Source organism: Rhinichthys klamathensis, unplaced genomic scaffold (assembly GCF_029890125.1).
Source record: "Rhinichthys klamathensis goyatoka isolate OS25496 unplaced genomic scaffold, OSU_Roscu_1.1 h1tg000085l_1, whole genome shotgun sequence".
NCBI classification, from domain to species: Eukaryota; Metazoa; Chordata; class Actinopteri; order Cypriniformes; family Leuciscidae; genus Rhinichthys; species Rhinichthys klamathensis.
In genome coordinates, this window is record NW_026606626.1 from 950,001 (window position 1) to 967,500 (window position 17,500).

The 17,500-nt window shown below is 37.3% G+C and overlaps 1 protein-coding gene and 1 pseudogene across 1 annotated transcript in view; one reads left to right on the top strand and one right to left on the bottom strand.

Annotated features, from left to right (window-relative positions):
- Window positions 1-7,492: 7,492 nt before the first annotated feature.
- On the bottom strand, window positions 7,493-12,917 carry LOC130085670 (mucin-2-like; annotated as a pseudogene).
- The window catches only part of akt1 (v-akt murine thymoma viral oncogene homolog 1), a 65,798-nt gene continuing 60,734 nt past the window's right edge, over window positions 12,437-17,500 (top strand). Inside the window, exon 1 of the mRNA XM_056251599.1 lies at window positions 12,437-12,572. The gene's annotated coding sequence lies outside the window, so the exon portion shown is untranslated. The remainder of the gene's footprint in view (window positions 12,573-17,500) is intronic.

Sequence of the window (17,500 nt, forward strand, 5' to 3'; positions counted from 1 at the left end):
TTTCACACTGAGACTAGTTTGATCTAATTAAACATATTTTGGTAACAATTTATAGTAGTTCAGATTTGTTAATGCATTAGCTAAAGCAGGGGTGGGGAACGTCCGGCCCCCGGGCCGTAACCGGCCCGCAAAACAGTTTGATGCGGCCCGCGAGTCAAATCCTCCAAAAAAAAAAAAAAAGAACTTCAGAACCAAAAATCTCAGCCATTACCTTTCCTGTGACAGAAAACACAAAATAGGCAAAGCGGCAAGCAGGGCGAGGCCAGTAGCGCGAGTCACCTGCGCACCGGTTTCAGTTTCTCACGGATGAGCTTCGGGGGCGCGCGCGCCGCACCGGTTTCAAGTTTCTCACCGCGCCCCGCACCGGTTTCAAGTTTCTCACTGATCAGCTTCGGGGCGCGTAAAAGGATCGGAACGAAGACAGCGGAGGACCAGGCATGGACTTTACTTTATGTGTGTGTGGTCGTCGTCCACGAGGAGCTACTGCTTTTACTTTCGTTTTGTCATTTGCGTATTAATGTATTCAAGTGGTTTAAACGTTTGCCGGTTCCCGGTTTGTGTGCTTTTATCCACCTCTAAATAGCTATAAATTAAGCTTATGTCGTTTTAGTTTCATATTGTTAATTATTAGTTTCATAGGTTGTTAAACCTAAGACGAACTCTTCATATTGCGCTGCATTACTGTCAGTGTTGTTGACTATTACTGACGGTTGAGCTGTTGACGCTCGCGCAGCCTCTCGAGCAGAAATCTACACTAAGCGCACACACACACTCAGTTAACAACATACTGCCTATAAAAAATCTAAATGTGGAGTTTTTATATTTTTAACATATGTTAAGCAACCTCAATTATTTTTCCTGAACACCATCACGATTGAAAATGTGACATTAATTTCCAACAACAGTTCAATAAACAGTTAAAATTAAGTCACTTACATTTTAGATGCAATATTGGCTGTTTTTGTTCTGTTTCAGCAGAGAAAATAGTTACAAACAAAAATCACAGCAGAACCACGGCGCATCTCACAGGAACACTCACTGTTTTCATTACTGAATGATTCAGCGTTTTGAACGAATCGATTGAGTCAAAGATTCAATGACCCATTCATAAACATCTGTCTCAATCTTGAATGAATCAGCCGTTTGAACAAATCGTTTGAATCATGAATGAATCAATGACTCACTCATTAAGACGGTCGCCTGCCGCCACCTACTGGCGGTTTGTGTTATGTTTAAAAGTAGATCATTCTTTCCAACGTTTCTAATTTGTAAATTTAAATCTATTTCATAACATTATTTTATGCAATTGTAATTTTTCAGTGTAAATGATTTAATTTGATCAGCCCTATAGTGTCTTATTATTCGAAATAATTTAATTTATTGATCAAATTTAGGAATTTAAAATGAAAGATGAAGCATACATTTAATAATATTGGGGGAGGGGATGCCCTTTAAAGGTGCAGATATTACAATATGCCGATTTAAATATCAAAGCTGATTGAACACTGATGAGAATATTGTTTCAGAATAAAAGTAATTTTTTTTTTAAAAAATTCGGACGAGAAACTTTTTTGACAAGCGTATGAAAGGCTTAATCTCGAGCCCTGCCTATAGCAATGTCATCAGGATACACATACACCGGCGGTAGGCAGTGGCCCACCTTACCTGGTGACCATGTCGTGGTCCACCAGAATTTATAGTTTACCCACCTCTTTTTTTACCACTAAACCTCTGAATAAAACGTACGAGTCCCAGTCACGCCGAACCTCTCTTCTTCCTTCCAAACACTGAAGACTGAACCTCATTACAATGGCCCTTAAAGAATGTTTAAAAATTGTAAATGGCCCTTGATAGGAAAAAGGTTCCCCATCCCTGAGCTAAAGCATGTATTTTTCTTTGTTAATGTCATGTTTGTACATTAATTGGTATATTGGTAACACTTTACAATAAGGTTCATCAGTTAACATTAGTAAATGCATTAACTTATGTTAACTAATACAACCTTTGATTTTAATAACGCATTAGTAAATGTTGGAATTAATATAGATTAATTAATGCTGTAGAAGTATTGTTCATTCTTAGTTCATTATAAAGTGTTATTCATTTATTATCTGCTCATATAATAAAGAAAAATCACAAATGGTATCTCTAATAACTCACTTTGTTTATTTTAGACAAAAAAAAAGGAGTAATTTCTGTTCCGGGACAATATGTGTCTATAAATGATTTTGTTTAATGAAATGCTCAGAGCTTTTGCACTTGCGCTGGAAATAAACTTGCCAATAATATATCAATTATATATTAATAAATAATTAAAAAAATAAATTAAAAAGTACTTTTAAAAATCTAAGACCAAGTGATTTTCCCCCATTTAAATAATATATTAATAATATAATAATAATTCATTTAAAAATAAATTTAAAAAACATTTAAAAAATCTGAGACCAAGTTGAAAATCTGTTATTTTTCCTATTTAAACCTAAAAACAATATATTAATAAATAAACAATTTAAAAAGTCCAAAAAAGAAGTTGAAAATCTCGGATTTGTTTTTTTAATCTCGAAAACAATATATACATAATATATAAATAATTCATTTAAAAATAAATATATATAAAAATAAAAAATATTTTTTCCCATTTAAACTTAAAAATAATATATATTCATAAATAAATAATTAAAAATTATATTTAAAAAAAAGTAAAACCAAGTTGAAAATCTGGGATTTTATATTCTAATTTAAACTTGAAAACAATATATAAATTATATATATATATATAAAAAAAAAATCATTTTAAAATGTAAAGTGCATAAACCTAAGTCGAAGTTGAACACTGAGTCCGCAGCGACTGGAGCTCTGACTGTCTGGTCCACAGTGCTTCTGTCGGGCCCCTGAGCTTCATTCATGCGCTGCTGTAGTTTGTGAACGCAGTGTTTACGGGTGAGACAATGAGTGTTTGTGCAGCATGAGATCCAGCGTCTGAGAGCATCAGAGTTTCTCACAGGACAGAGAGAGAGAGTGAGAGAGAGAGAGAGAGAGAGAGAGAGAGAGAGAGAGAGAGAGAGAGAGAGAGAGAGAGAGAGAGAGAGAGAGAGAGAGAGAGAGAAACTTTCCTGGTTTCTTTCTGTTCGTCTCATCAATGGCATTCCGACCCGAGAGACAGACAAAAGATCACATTCCTCTGCTGTCCGATGTCTCTCTGACACACACACACACACACACACACACACACACACACACACACATGTTGTGTTTTCATGTTTTATGGGGACTTTCCATAGACATAATGATTTTTATACTGTACAGACTGTATATTCTATTCCCTTACACTAACCCTATCCCTAAACCTACCCATCACAGGAAACATTCTGCATTTTTACATTTTCAAACAACATCACTTAGTATGATTTATAAGCTGATCTCCTCATGGGGACCAAAAAATGTCCCCACACGAACAAGGATTTCGGATATTGCCATCCTTGTGGGGACATTTTGTCCCCATAACGTAGGGTTTACCAGGCCACACACACACACACACACACACACACACACACACACACACACACACACACACACTCACACACTCACACACTCACTCACACACTCACACACACACTCACACACTCACACTCACACACACACACACACACACACACACACACACACACACACACACACACACACACACACACACACACACACACACACACACACACACACACACACGTTTAAAGCACTTTGCCATGATTGTGTTTTCAATATTGCAAAGCTTTATTCACAAAAACAACTAATGACAAGAAAAACAAATATTAACAAGAATGTATTACAATAAGGTGAATTAATAAAAATAAATAAATTTATCAAGATATTATTGAGACGAAAATACTGCAAGAAAAAAAGATGGAATTAAAAACATATTATAGTTTATCAATTACTATGAGAAAAAATGCTATATATATATATATATATATATATATATATACATACACACACACACACACACACATTAATTATTATTCATAAAAAAATATTCATAATGTCTTGATAAATGTCTATTTTATATATTTATTCAATAAAATATAATATATGTATATATAATTCTTATATACGAAATATACAATATAACAACAAATAACATTAAAAAATGTATTACAATAAAGTAATGAATAAAAAACATGAATTATGAAGACAAAATACTTTAATATAAAAAAAAAATGGAATTCAATAAAAACATTATAGTTTTACTCCATACATTATAACTTTATAAAAAAAAAAAATATATATATATATATACACATATACTGTACATACTTACACAAATATATGAAAAATTTGAAAAAATATATAAAAATATATTATTCATAATGTTTCGATAAATATAAATATTTATATATAAATAAATAAAAATTCTTAAATATATACATGTATGTGTGTGTATTTATATAACAAAATAATTATACACAGTACACACACATATATTATGTAAACACAAACTTTTATCTGGGATGCTTTTCACAGCCATAAGACATTTTATTCATATATATATATATATATATATATACTCCTATATAAGAAATAGACAATATAACAACAAATAACAATAAAAATGTTTTACAATAAAATAATGAAGAAAAAACATCATGAAATTATGATGAAAAAACATTTTAATATTAAAAATAAAAAATGGAATTCAATAAAAACATTATAGTTCGTCTATAACTTTATAAGAAAAAATACTATATATATATATATATATATATATATATATATATATATATATATATATATATATATGCACACACACACACACACACACACACACATATACTGTACATACTTACATATATCAATATATATGAAAAAAATATACAAATATATTATTCATAATGACTCGATAATTTTATTTTATTTTAATTTTTTACGTCTATTTTATTAAAAAAAATTCAATATAAAAATTAGTGCTGGGCAACGATTACAGTTTTTTACAATCACTTTGCTACTATTTTCAGAACCTTGATGTCATTTTTCAAAACTCTAGACACAAAACTCAAAACGATAATCACTTGTAACACAGGCTGTCTAATGTTCAAAACATTGCATTGTGCATTCACATCTTTAAAGAAATCTTGCACTTGCACAATCATTGGTTCAAAAAACAAATTAACTGTGAAATACCATTGAAACATAACTTTAGATCACCCACACACAAGCAACCGATAGTTTCACTGTGTCATTGTTCGTACAATCATTAAATATTGTAGAGCAAAATAGGTGATACAGGTTTCATTATGGTACTACATGTATAGTAAATACATCTCTGTAAAAGTACTGCAGTCGTAGAGAGAATATTACAGACACAGTGGAATCATTGTGAACAAAGTTTGTAATATATTGATGCAAAACACTACAGTACAATCACAACATGGTTTTTTGAATCAAAGCAAAAATAATTAGCTATGAAATAGAAAAGAAAAGACAGTACTGTAAAACATCAAATGCAGTGTTCCTCAACTTGCTGTAAGAAACTAAACAGGAGTGATTACTGTACTTCTACACTGTCATCAACTCTGTGTTGTGGATTTGGCCACAGGTTCTCATCTACATCACAATGGATGTTGGAAAATGACATCTTGGAAAAAACCTTTGGCATGGCGAGTCCAGGCCTGACACTGCTCTGCTGTGATTGGCAGAATTGGACACGCAGTTACAAGGGCCTGCATCTATACAGTACTGTACTGTCAATACTGTACATAGTCTGAAAAGGTGGTACAGTATTTGGCACCATAGACACAGTGTCTGATGAAGCATTACAGTATGATAAAATATTAGGCTACATCCATGGATATTGTAGTCTAATTGGTTCATGCCATGCTAATTGGTGACAATGAATCTCATTATCTTGAAACTTTCATGATTTACTGTAAACATGAAGATTGTGTGTCTGTTTCCATACAACTATGCATTAAGAGTAATGCAACAGTTACTTATCATTTTGAGCAGTTGTATCAATTGATAGTTAGATCATTGTAAGGAAATGAATAGACACTCATTTGAAATGTAATGTGTGAATTGCCTTTTGAAATAGTAGTACTTTGATGTTAAGTTGTGTCATATTGAACAGGTGATCTTTGTTGAATGAACAAATGATCTAAGTTTTATGTGTATTGTATCCAAGCAATTGAGAAAAGGGTTAGAGTTTTGAAAAATGTGCTTTTTGATCATTGGTTGTGAGTTTTGTGTCTAGAGTTGTGAAACATGACATCAAGGTTCTGAAAATAGTAACAAAGTGATTGTAAAAAAACTGTAATCACGATTAACCGCATCCAAAATAAAAGTTTGTGTTTACATAATATATGTGTGTTTTTTTGCATATATAAATTATAAATTATTTTGCATATATAAATACACACATATGCATAATTTATCATTTATAAATATAAATATTTTATATATAAATAACACATTTTTATTAAATATATACCTACATGTGTGTCTATTTATATAACAAAATAATTATACACACACACACACACATATATTATGTAAACACAAACTTTTATTTTGGATGCGATTAATCATTGCCCAGCACTAATAAAAATGTACATGTAATTTTGTGTATATTCTTTACATCATATACTCTTTACATCTCTCCTCTCTCTCTCTCTCTCTCTCTCTCTCTCTCTCTCTCTCTCTCTCTCTCTCTCTCTCTCTCTCTCTCTCTCTCTCTCTCTCTCTCTCTCTCTCTCTCTCTCTCTCTCTCCTCTCTCTCTCTCTCTCTCTCTCTCATGTTGTAGTGTAGTGTTGTAGTGTAGTGGTGTAGTGTTGTAGTGTAGTGTTGCAGTGTAGTGTTGTAGTGTTGTGGTGTTGTAGTGTTGTGGTGTAGTGTTGTAGTGTAGTGTTGTGGTGTAGTGTTGTAGTGTAGGGGGTGTAGTGTTGTGTTGTAGTGTTGTGGTGTAGTGTTGTAGTGTAGTGTTGTGGTGTTGTAGTGTTGTGGTGTAGTGTTGTAGTGTAGTGTTGTGGTGTAGTCTCTCTCTCTCTCTCTCTCTCTCTCTCTCTCTCTCTCTCTCTCTCTCTCTCTCTCTCATGTTGTAGTGTAGTGTTGTAGTGTAGTGTTGTAGTGTTGTGGTGTAGTGTTGTAGTGTAGTGTTGCAGTGTAGTGTTGTAGTGTTGTGGTGTTGTAGTGTTGTGGTGTAGTGTTGTAGTGTAGTGTTGTGGTGTAGTGTTGTAGTGTAGGGTGTAGTGTAGTGTTGTAGTGTTGTGGTGTAGTGTTGTAGTGTAGTGTTGTGGTGTTGTAGTGTTGTGGTGTAGTGTTGTAGTGTAGTGTTGTGGTGTAGTGTTGTAGTGCAGAGTTGTAGTGTAGTGTTGCAGTGTAGTGTTGTGGTGTTGTGGTGTTGTGGTGTTGTAGTGTTGTAGTGTAGTGTTGTAGTGTTGTAGTGTAGTGTTGCAGTGTAGTGTTGTGGTGTTGTAGTGTAGTGTTGTGGTGTAGTGTTGTAGTGTAGTGTAGTGTAGTGTTGTGGTGTTGTAGTGTAGTGCTGTAGTGTAGCGTAGTGGTGTAGTGTTGTAGTGTAGTGTTGTAGTGTAGTGTTGTGGTGTAGTGTTGTAGTGTAGTGTTGCAGTGTAGTGTTGTGGTGTTGTAGTGTTGTGGTGTTGTAGTGTTGTGGTGTAGTGTTGTAGTGTAGTGTTGTGTTGTAGTGTTGTGGTGTTGTGGTGTTGTAGTGTTGTAGTGTAGTGTTGTAGTGTTGTGGTGTAGTGTTGTAGTGTAGTGTTGCAGTGTAGTGTTGTGGTGTTGTAGTGTTGTAGTGTAGTGTTGTGGTGTAGTGTAGTGTTGTAGTGTAGTGTAGTGTAGTGTAGTGTAGTGTAGTGTTGTGTTGTGGTGTTGTAGTGTTGTGGTGTAGTGTAGTGGTGTAGTGTCGTGTAGTGTAGTGGTGTAGTGTTGTAGTGTAGTGTTGCAGTGTAGTGTTGTGGTGTAGTGTTGCAGTGTAGTGTTGTAATGTAGTGGTGTAGTGTTGTAGTGTCGTGTAGTAGTGTAGTGTATTGTTGTAGTGTAGTGGTATAGTGTTGTAATGTTGTGGTGTTGTAGTGTAGTGGTGTTGTGTTGCAGTGTAGTGTTGTGGTGTAGTGGTGTGGTGTTGCAGTGTAGTGTAGTGTTGTAGTGTAGTGGTGTAGTGTTGTGGTGTAGAGTTGTAGTGTAGTGTTGTGGTGTAGTGGTGTAGTGTAGTGTAGTGTAGTGTAGTGTTGTGGTGTTGTAGTGTAGTGTTGTGATGTAGTGGTGTAGTGTAGTGTTGTAGTGTTGTAGTGTCGTGTAGTGTAGTGGTGTAGTGTTGTGATGTAGTAGTGTAGTGGTGTAGTGGTGTAGTGTCGTGTAGTGTAGTGTAGTGGTGTGGTGTTGTAGTGTAGTGTTGTGGTGTTGTAGTGTAGTGTTGTGGTGTAGTGGTGTAGTGTTGTGGTGTAGTGGTGTAGTGTAGTGGTGTAGTGTTGTGGTGTTGTAGTGTAGTGTTGTGGTGTTGTAGTGTAGTGTTGTGGTGTAGTGGTGTGGTGTTGTAGTGTAGTGTTGTGGTGTTGTAGTGTAGTGTTGTGGTGTTGTAGTGTAGTGTTGTGGTGTAGTGGTGTAGTGTAGTGGTGTAGTGTTGTAGTGTCGTGTAGTGTAGTGTTGCAGTGTAGTGTTGTAGTGTAGTGTTGCAGTGTAGTGTTGTGGTGTAGTGTTGCAGTGTAGTGTTGTAGCTTAGTGGTGTAGTGGTGTAGTAGTGTAGTGTAGTGTTGTAGTGTAGTGGTGTTGTGTTGTAATGTTGTAGTGTTGTAGTGTAGTGGTGTAGTAGTGTGGTGTTCTGTTGCAGTGTAGTGTTGTGGTGTAGCGGTGTAGTGTTGTAGTGTAGTGTTGTAGTGTAGTGGTGTAGTGTTGTAGTGTAGTGTAGTGTAGTGTTGTAGTGTAGTGTAGTGTAGTGTTGTGGTGTTGTAGTGTAGTGCAGTGGTGTAGTGTAGTGTAGTGTAGTGTAGTGGTGTAGTGTTGTGTTGTAGTGTTGTGGTGTAGTGTTGTAGTGGTGTAGTGTTGTGGTGTTGTGGTGTTATGGTGTAGTGTTGTAGTGTAGTGTTGTAGTGTAGCATAGTGTAATGTTGTGGTGTAGTGTTGTGGTGTAGTGTAGTGGTGTAGTGTAGTGTAGTGTTGTGGTGTTGTTGTTGTTGTGGTGTAGTGTAGCGTTGTGGTCTAGTGGTGTAGTGTAGTGTTGTAGTGTAGCATAGTGTAGTGTTGTGGTGTTGTTGTGGTGTAGTGTTGTTGTGGTGTAGTGTAGTGTTGTGGTGTTGTGGTGTAGTGTAGTGTTGTGGTGTAGTGGTGTAGTGTAGTGGTTTAGTGTTGTAGTGTAGTGTAGTGTAGTGTAGTGGTGTAGTTTAGTGGTGTAGTTTAATGTTGTAGTGTAGTGTTGTAGTGTAGTGGTTTACTGTTGTAGTGTAGTGTAGTGGAGTAGTTTAATGTTGTAGTGCAGTGTTGTAGTGTAGTGGTTTACTGTAGTGGTGTGGTGTAGTGTTGTAGTGTAGTGTTGTAGTGTTGTGTTGTAGTGTTAGAGTGTAGTGTTGCAGTGTAGTGTTGTGGTGTTGTAGTGTTGTGGTGTAGTGTTGTAGTGTAGTGTTGTGGTGTAGTGTTGTAGTGTAGTGTTGTAGTGTAGTGTTGTAGTGTTGTGGTGTTGTGGTGTTGTAGTGTTGTAGTGTAGTGTTGTAGTGTAGTGTTGTGGTGTAGTGTTGTAGTGTAGTGTTGCAGTGTAGTGTTGTAATGTTGTAGTGTTGTGGTGTAGTGTTGTAGTGTAGTGTTGTGGTGTAGTGTTGCAGTGTAGTGTTGTAATGTAGTGGTGTAGTGTCGTGTAGTAGTGTAGTGGTGTAGTGTAGTGTTGTAGTGTAGTGTTGTAGTGTTGTGTTGTAGTGTTAGAGTGTAGTGTTGCAGTGTAGTGTTGTGGTGTTGTAGTGTTGTGGTGTAGTGTTGTAGTGTAGTGTTGTGGTGTAGTGTTGTAGTGTAGTGTTGTAGTGTAGTGTTGTAGTGTTGTGGTGTTGTGGTGTTGTAGTGTAGTGTTGTAGTGTAGTGTTGTGGTGTAGTGTTGTAGTGTAGTGTTGCAGTGTAGTGTTGTGGTGTTGTAGTGTTGTGGTGTAGTGTTGTAGTGTAGTGTTGTAGTGTAGTGTAGTGTTGTGTTGTGGTGTTGTAGTGTAGTGTTGTGGTGTAGTGGTGTAGTGTTGTAGTGTAGTGTTGCAGTGTAGTGTTGTGGTGTAGTGTTGCAGTGTAGTGTTGTAATGTAGTGTTGTAGTGTCGTGTAGTAGTGTAGTGGTGTAGTGTAGTGTTGTGGTGTAGTGTAGTGGTATAGTGTTGTAATGTTGTGGTGTTGTAGTGTAGTGGTGTAGTAGTGTGGTGTTGTGTTGCAGTGTAGTGTTGTGGTGTAGTGGTGTGGTGTTGTAGTGTAGTGTAGTGGTGTAGTGTTGTGGTGTAGTGTTGTAGTGTAGTGTTGTGGTGTAGTGTAGTGTAGTTGTGTAGTGTAGTGGTGTAGTGTTGTAGTGTCGTGTAGTGTAGTGGTGTAGTGTTGTAGCTTAGTGTTGTGGTGTTGTAGTGTAGTGTTGTGGTGTAGTGGTGTAGTGTTGTAGTGTAGTGTAGTGTTGTGGTGTTGTAGTGTAGTGTAGTGGTGTAGTGTTGTGTTGTAGTGTTGTGGTGTAGTGTTGTAGTGGTGTAGTGTTGTGGTGTGGTGTTATGGTGTAGTGTTGTAGTGTAGCACAGTGTAATGTTGTGGTGTAGTGTTGTGGTGTAGTGTTGTAGTGTAGTGGTGTAGTGTAGTGTAGTGTTGTGGTGTTGTTGTTGTGGTGTAGTGTAGTGCTGTGGTGTAGTGTTGTGGTCTAGTGGTGTAATGTAGTGTTGTGGTGTAGTGTAGTGTTGTGGTGTTGTTGTTGTTGTGGTGTAGTGTTGTGGTGTTGTTGTTGTGGTGTAGTGTAGTGTTGTGGTGTAGTGTAGTGTTGTGGTCTAGTGGTGTAGTGTAGTGTTGTGGTGTAGTGTAGTGTTGTGGTCTAGTGGTGTAGTGTAGTGTTGTGGTGTAGTGTAGTGTTGTGGTGTAGTGTTGTGGTCTAGTGGTGTAATGTAGTGTTGTGGTGTAGTGTAGTGTTGTGGTGTTGTTGTTGTGGTGTAGTGTAGTGTAGTGTTGTGGTCTAGTGGTGTAGTGTAGTGTTGTAGTGTAGCATAGTGTAGTGTTGTAGTGTAGTGTAGTGTTGTGGTGTTGTTGTGGTGTAGTGTAGTGTTGTGGTGTAGTGTTGTTGTGGTGTAGTGTTGTGGTGTAGTGGTGTAGTGTAGTGGAGTAGTTTAATGTTGTAGTGTAGTGGTTTACTGTAGTGGTGTAGTGTAGTGGTTTATTGTTGTAGTGGTTTACTGTTGTAATGTTGTAGTGTAGTGGTGTAGTGTAGTGTAGTGGTGTAGTGTAGTGTTGTGGTGTAGTGTAGTGTTGTGGTGTAGTGTTGTTGTGGTGTAGTGTTGTTGTAGTGTAGTGTTGTGGTGTAGTGTAGTGTAGTGTAGTGGTGTAGTGTAGTGGAGTAGTTTAATGTTGTAGTGTAGTGGTTTACTGTAGTGGTGTAGTGTAGTGTTGTAGTGTAGTGGTTTATTGTTGTAGTGGTTTACTGTTGTAATGTTGTAGTGTAGTGGTGTAGTGTAGTGTAGTGGTGTAGTGTAGTGTAGTGTTGTAGTGTAGTGTAGTGTAGTGGTGTAGTGTAGTGTAGTGTAGTGTTGTAGTGTAGTGGTTTACTGTTGTAATGTTGTAGTGTAGTGTAGTGTAGTGGTGTAGTGTAGTGTAGTGGTGTAGTGTAGTGGTTTACTGTTGTAATGTTGTAGTGTAGTGTAGTGTAGTGTAGTGGTGTAGTGTAGTGGTGTAGTGTAGTGTAGTGGTGTAGTGTAGTGTAGTGTTGTAGTGTAGTGTAGTGTTGTAGTGTAGTGTAGTGTAGTGTTGTAGTGTAGTGGTGTAGTGTAGTGGTGTAGTGTAGTGTAGTGTTGTAGTGTAGTGTTGTAGTGTAGTGTAGTGGTGTAGTGTAGTGTAGTGTAGTGTAGTGTAGTGGTGTAGTTTAGTGTAGTGTAGTGTAGTGTAGTGGTGTAGTTTAGTGTAGTGGTGTAGTGTAGTGTAGTGGTGTAGTGTAGTGTAGTGGTGTAGTGTAGTGTTGTAGTGTAGTGTAGTGGTGTAGTGTAGTGTAGTGTAGTGTAGTGGTGTAGTGTAGTGTAGTGGTGTAGTGTAGTGGTGTAGTGTAGTGTAGTGTTGTAGTGTAGTGTAGTGTTGTAGTGTAGTGTAGTGTAGTGTTGTAGTGTAGTGTTGTAGTGTAGTGGTGTAGTGTAGTGGTGTAGTGTAGTGGTGTAGTGTAGTGGTTTACTGTTGTAATGTTGTAGTGTAGTGCTGAAGCGGCGGGCTCTAGGACCCAGCGCTTGGCTCTCAGGGACTCCGAGTCTCGCGCTGTGGGGAGGAGGAGAGGACACGCTCGTGCTCATCTAAACACTTTTACCTGTTTTCTGTGGGATTAAAGTATCAGCCGAAGCAGCGAGCGATGCGCCGGAGCCCTCAGTGAGATCAGTCTCGGTAAAGTCTCTCTCATTCACTTTAATGACGTGAGTTATTATCGGACAGTGAAGCTCTGAATAGGTTGCGGTTATTTCTCTCTTCAGAGGCCTAAAATAAAACACTTTAACTCTAAAAATAAACGACTCCACGCGGGGTGAATGAAAGCACTGGTTTAGCTGCTGGTTAACACTGTAACCTCTAGTTTCTATTCGTTAATGCCTTTATTATTCATCTGTCAGTCGTTACTTTGTGTCACTTTAAGCGCGTGCACGCCCAGGCCCAGCCGTTACAATGTGACAATGTTGCAAAAAATTCGAATGTTACTAAAATTCGAATGTTACTGTGTTTCTCTTTATTCTCCATACATTCCGATGTCTCTACGTGACAGTCCTGCTGTGTTTACAAGCGACATGTGCTGAACAGACTGTCTGTCTGTGTCTCTGTCTTCCTGTTAATAATTCATCAGTGTAATCTCAGGTGATTGTGTTTGTGTCTGTAAGAGCCCGTACAGTGTTTACAGTAACAAACGCGTATCATGTTGTTTTGATATGTAAATGTACAATGGATGAATTTGATGAGATCGTCTCCCATTAATATATAGTAATCAAAGCACTGCCACAGTACAGGGGTATCAACATGTATATTCTCATTATATCTGTCAGAAGTTGTTTGGATGGACTGTCAAAAAGTCACGTGACTCACTCAAGCGGAAGATGTCAGGGAAATGAGTGGATCATTCACTGTAAACACTGATTTGTGACTCCATCTAATCAACATGGATCTGGTTTACTTCAGGCTTGTTTAGTCTTTGATTCTGGATTGTTTATGATGATGATAGGTTGTTAAAAACCACTCGAATTACTCATTCTACTTTCTAAATGCTTTTCACATTTTAGAATTATAGTGAAGTAAGTTACCTAAGTAGGGATGAACCGATACTTTCGTATAATTCGTTATATTTGAAAGCCGATGACCTATATATTTGCCGATAAACCTTAATGAGTAATGACACAAACACACAATTATAATATTCTAATTATAATTGTATGTAGCCGATATGACAGACTTGCACATGTTGCACTGAACTGTATTCCAATCATATTTCAAGCAATTCAAAACCATCATGTTGAACAGTGCGCATCTGAAGCGTCTCAGCTGAAGGACATAATCCAATATTTATCAGCATTAAAATATCGGCCAGATTTTCTAATTGGGCCGATAATGATAACATTAAAAATGAACATATATCGGCCGATATGCTGATAAAATAACACATATGAAAGTATTGGAAATGATAAGACACAAATGAAAACTCGTATTTTTAAAATTGGCACTTTTCCTTCACTTTCAACTTCAAAAACTACAATATTAATGAATAATATATAGCACATGAATTTGAGGCCTAGACCTCGTGCGAACGCTAGATTTGACCATGCATCCGCTGACGTGTGACGTGTGGGCGGATGAGGGATGAAGATGCTGAAGGAATGTTTTACATTCTTCTGCGGGACGACTTTGAGGTCCTTCGGGTCCCGCTGACGCAGATCTGCCACCAGTAACACGCAGAATGTCAAGAATGCAGGAACTCAGACACAGTCGAGCGCATTGTGCGTTAGTGGTCGCGAATCGCCTGGTTTTAGACTCGCATCATATGACTGTCCTTGCCTCCGTGTTTTAGTCTGATTGGAGAGATTGCACTTCTACTCCAGATCCGGTGAACTAGACAGAACAAGAAAGCAAGACGTGACGTCACGCATGACTGAGTTGAACAAACCCTCTAAAACAAAATATTAAACACAAGCTCAAGTGGTTTGGAGTTGCAGAGCTGCTTCTGTGCTTTAAAGTCTCCCTGTAGTCAATCATTTTTATCCATTAAAACTCATCTTTGATCTTCAAAATGACAAATTTAAACATTTTTGTTAATTTTTTAATGTCTTCATGCCTTAAAATATCTTGAATGTAACTCGACACCCTTGCCTCATTTAGTATACGCGGTTCTATGAATATGCAAATGAGCCCCGCCTCCACTCACTCACTCAGCTCAGAGATCCACTGGTTGACGATCACACGTTGATCTGATTGGTTACAAGGTCGTTTGTGATGTCAGAAACACCAGCGATTTCAAACCGTGTTTTTGAGACTGTCTTTGGTTCACTGCAGTTTTAAAGGGATAGTTCACTTTGAAATTAATTTTTGATATGTTTTAGCTTACCTCAAGGGCATCCAAGATGTAGGTGTCTTTGTTTCCGCAGTAGTTTCAATTTTGATATATTTAGGTCAAACCGTTCTTGTCTGTCAGTCATATAATGCAGGTCTATGGTCACCACCTCAAAGAGCATGCACAGAGAAGTCCAAATTAAACATGATTTAATGACTCGTAAATGTAAGTACACATTGATGGCCTAAGACACGAAACGAGCGGTTTGTGTGAGAAAACCAACAGTATTTATATCGTTTTTACCTCTTGTAAACACAGCCACGTCCAAGTGATCTGAGGTCGCGATCGGTTTGTTTTTTTCCGGAAAGCGCCGGACGTGATCTCTCGCGCGTGTACGTCACTCATTGTTTACACAGAACAGAGATTGTAGGTAAGCCGGCTAATTAAAAGGGTACTAATTTGCGCTTATCTGGGATGTTTAAACCGTCGTAAAAGAAAACAGTTTCAAAAAAATAAAAAATTAAACAATTGTATGAGTGACGTACACGCGCGAGGTTTCACTTCCGGTGCTTTCCGGAAAAGACCGAAGCGCCGGCGCCCTCAGATCACTTGGACGTGGCTGTGTTTACAAGAGGTAAAAACGATATAAATACTGTTGGTTTTCTCACACAAACCGCTCGTTTCGTGTCTTAGGCCATCAATGCGTACTTACATTTACGAGTCATTAAATCATGTTTAATTTGGACTTCTCTGTGCATGCTCTTTGAGGTGGTGACCATAGACCTGCATTATATGACTGACAGACAAGAACGGTTTGACCTAAAAATATCAAAATTGAAACTCCTGCAGAAACAAAGACACCTACATCTTGGATGCCCTTGAGGTAAGCTAAAACATATCAAAAATTAATTTCAAAGTGAACTATCCCTTTAAGGAGGAAATACTCAGCAATGCTGTCGACTTATGAACTTACACATGGTGTGTCTTAAAGCGTATTAAAAACACCACATAAACAACATTAAAAGCTGGATTTTCTCTTTAAGATTTAAGAGTCTGTAAATGATGTGTTATCCGTACATATCCTCATCATGTAACGCACGCCTCTCGTCTGCAGTGAATAGGGCCTGATCTTACAGACAGTTCTGGAGTTGTGAATGACTTTAAGAGAGATCATGTGAGCAGGTTATTGGGTTCATTCAGACGGCCTGTTCTGGCTGTATGCCATCCTCTCGACTGTGTGTGTGTGTGGACCGCTGCCGTGAAAACACTCTGGTCTTGTTGAAAAGCACATGGGTTTGCAGCTCATGACCACAGCCCTTCTGTCTTTATTTTATGAACCAAACACTTATATGACAGTTTAATGTATTCTAGGGATGAACCGATAAGAACATTTTGGCCGATACGATAACCGAAAATTCTTTAAATTTTAAAGCCGATTATCGATATATTGGCCGATAAATCTAAATCCAAATTTTCATAGAATTTTTAAGAGCCTGATTACAAAAACAAAAGTCTCACCATTAAAATCCATGTCACAAGCACACAATTATAATGTTATGTAGCCGATATGACAGACTTGCGCTGCACATGTTGCACTGAACTGTATTTTCCGTTTTTGAAGTGATTTCAATCATATTTCAAGCAATTTAAAGCCGTCATGTTGAACAGTGCGCATCTAAAGAGTCTCAGCTGAAGGACATCATACATTATTTATCAGCTTAAATATATCCGCCAAATTTTCTTATTGGGCCGATAATGATAACATTAAAAATGAACATATATCGGCCGATACCGATATGGTGGCCGATATATTGTGCATCCCTAATGTATTTAATAATCAGAACTGTTTTATGGGATTATTTAAATTGCACATAAGGCATCAGCTTTTTAGTGCTAAAATTATGTTTCTACTCCAATTCGTTGTTGAAATATAAACATGGTGGCTGTAATAAATTGTTTTCATGACAGTTTAAATAATGAAGCAAGTTAAGTAAAGATATAATGAATATGTAATGCATGCATTTATGAAAATGCTTCTCTGTAGAGTTATTTTTCGAGTTTATGGTCATTGAATGGCTTTAAAAGTGACATTATTGTTCACAAGCTGTTTTATTAACGTCTTTCCGCGGTTGAAACACTGATTGATGGATTACTTGAGACATGATTGATTTCAGTAAGTTGTTCTGTATCTTTCAACACTCCTTCTGATGTTCACTGATGTTTATTTGCTGCTGTAACTAATAAAGGAAGAGATGATCGGTTCAAATGTCACATTAAAGAGCAGCAAAAACACTTTTACTGATTGTATTTCTTCATCATATTGAAAGAAAGCTTTGTTTCGCATCAAAAATAACAAAACTCAAAGCTTATTACTGAATGACAGGTGCGCTACAAATAATGTTTAGTGAAGTTTTTTGTTCATGAATTATTCACTGAAGACAGCAAAGGCTAAAAGATCTTGGTTATCAATGAAAAGTCGATGGTTACAGTAAAAAAAAAAAAAAAAAAAAAAAAAAAATGCTAATTAGCCGTCACTGTTTCATCCGAACGCAGAAATTCATTTTCCGTCTGATATTTTTGGTCGCCCGAACATATACTGTATACAATATCTTAAAAGGAAGCTGCATATGTATGTGATTCACAACACTAAGTTTTAGGCCAGTCATGTGACTCATTTACTGCGTCCCTATTGGTTCCATTGCCTGAATAAATGAAGCAGGCAGTCGTTGGTCAATTGTGTTTATTTATGATGCTGCCAGTCTTTAAACTCGACTTCCTGTCACACAGG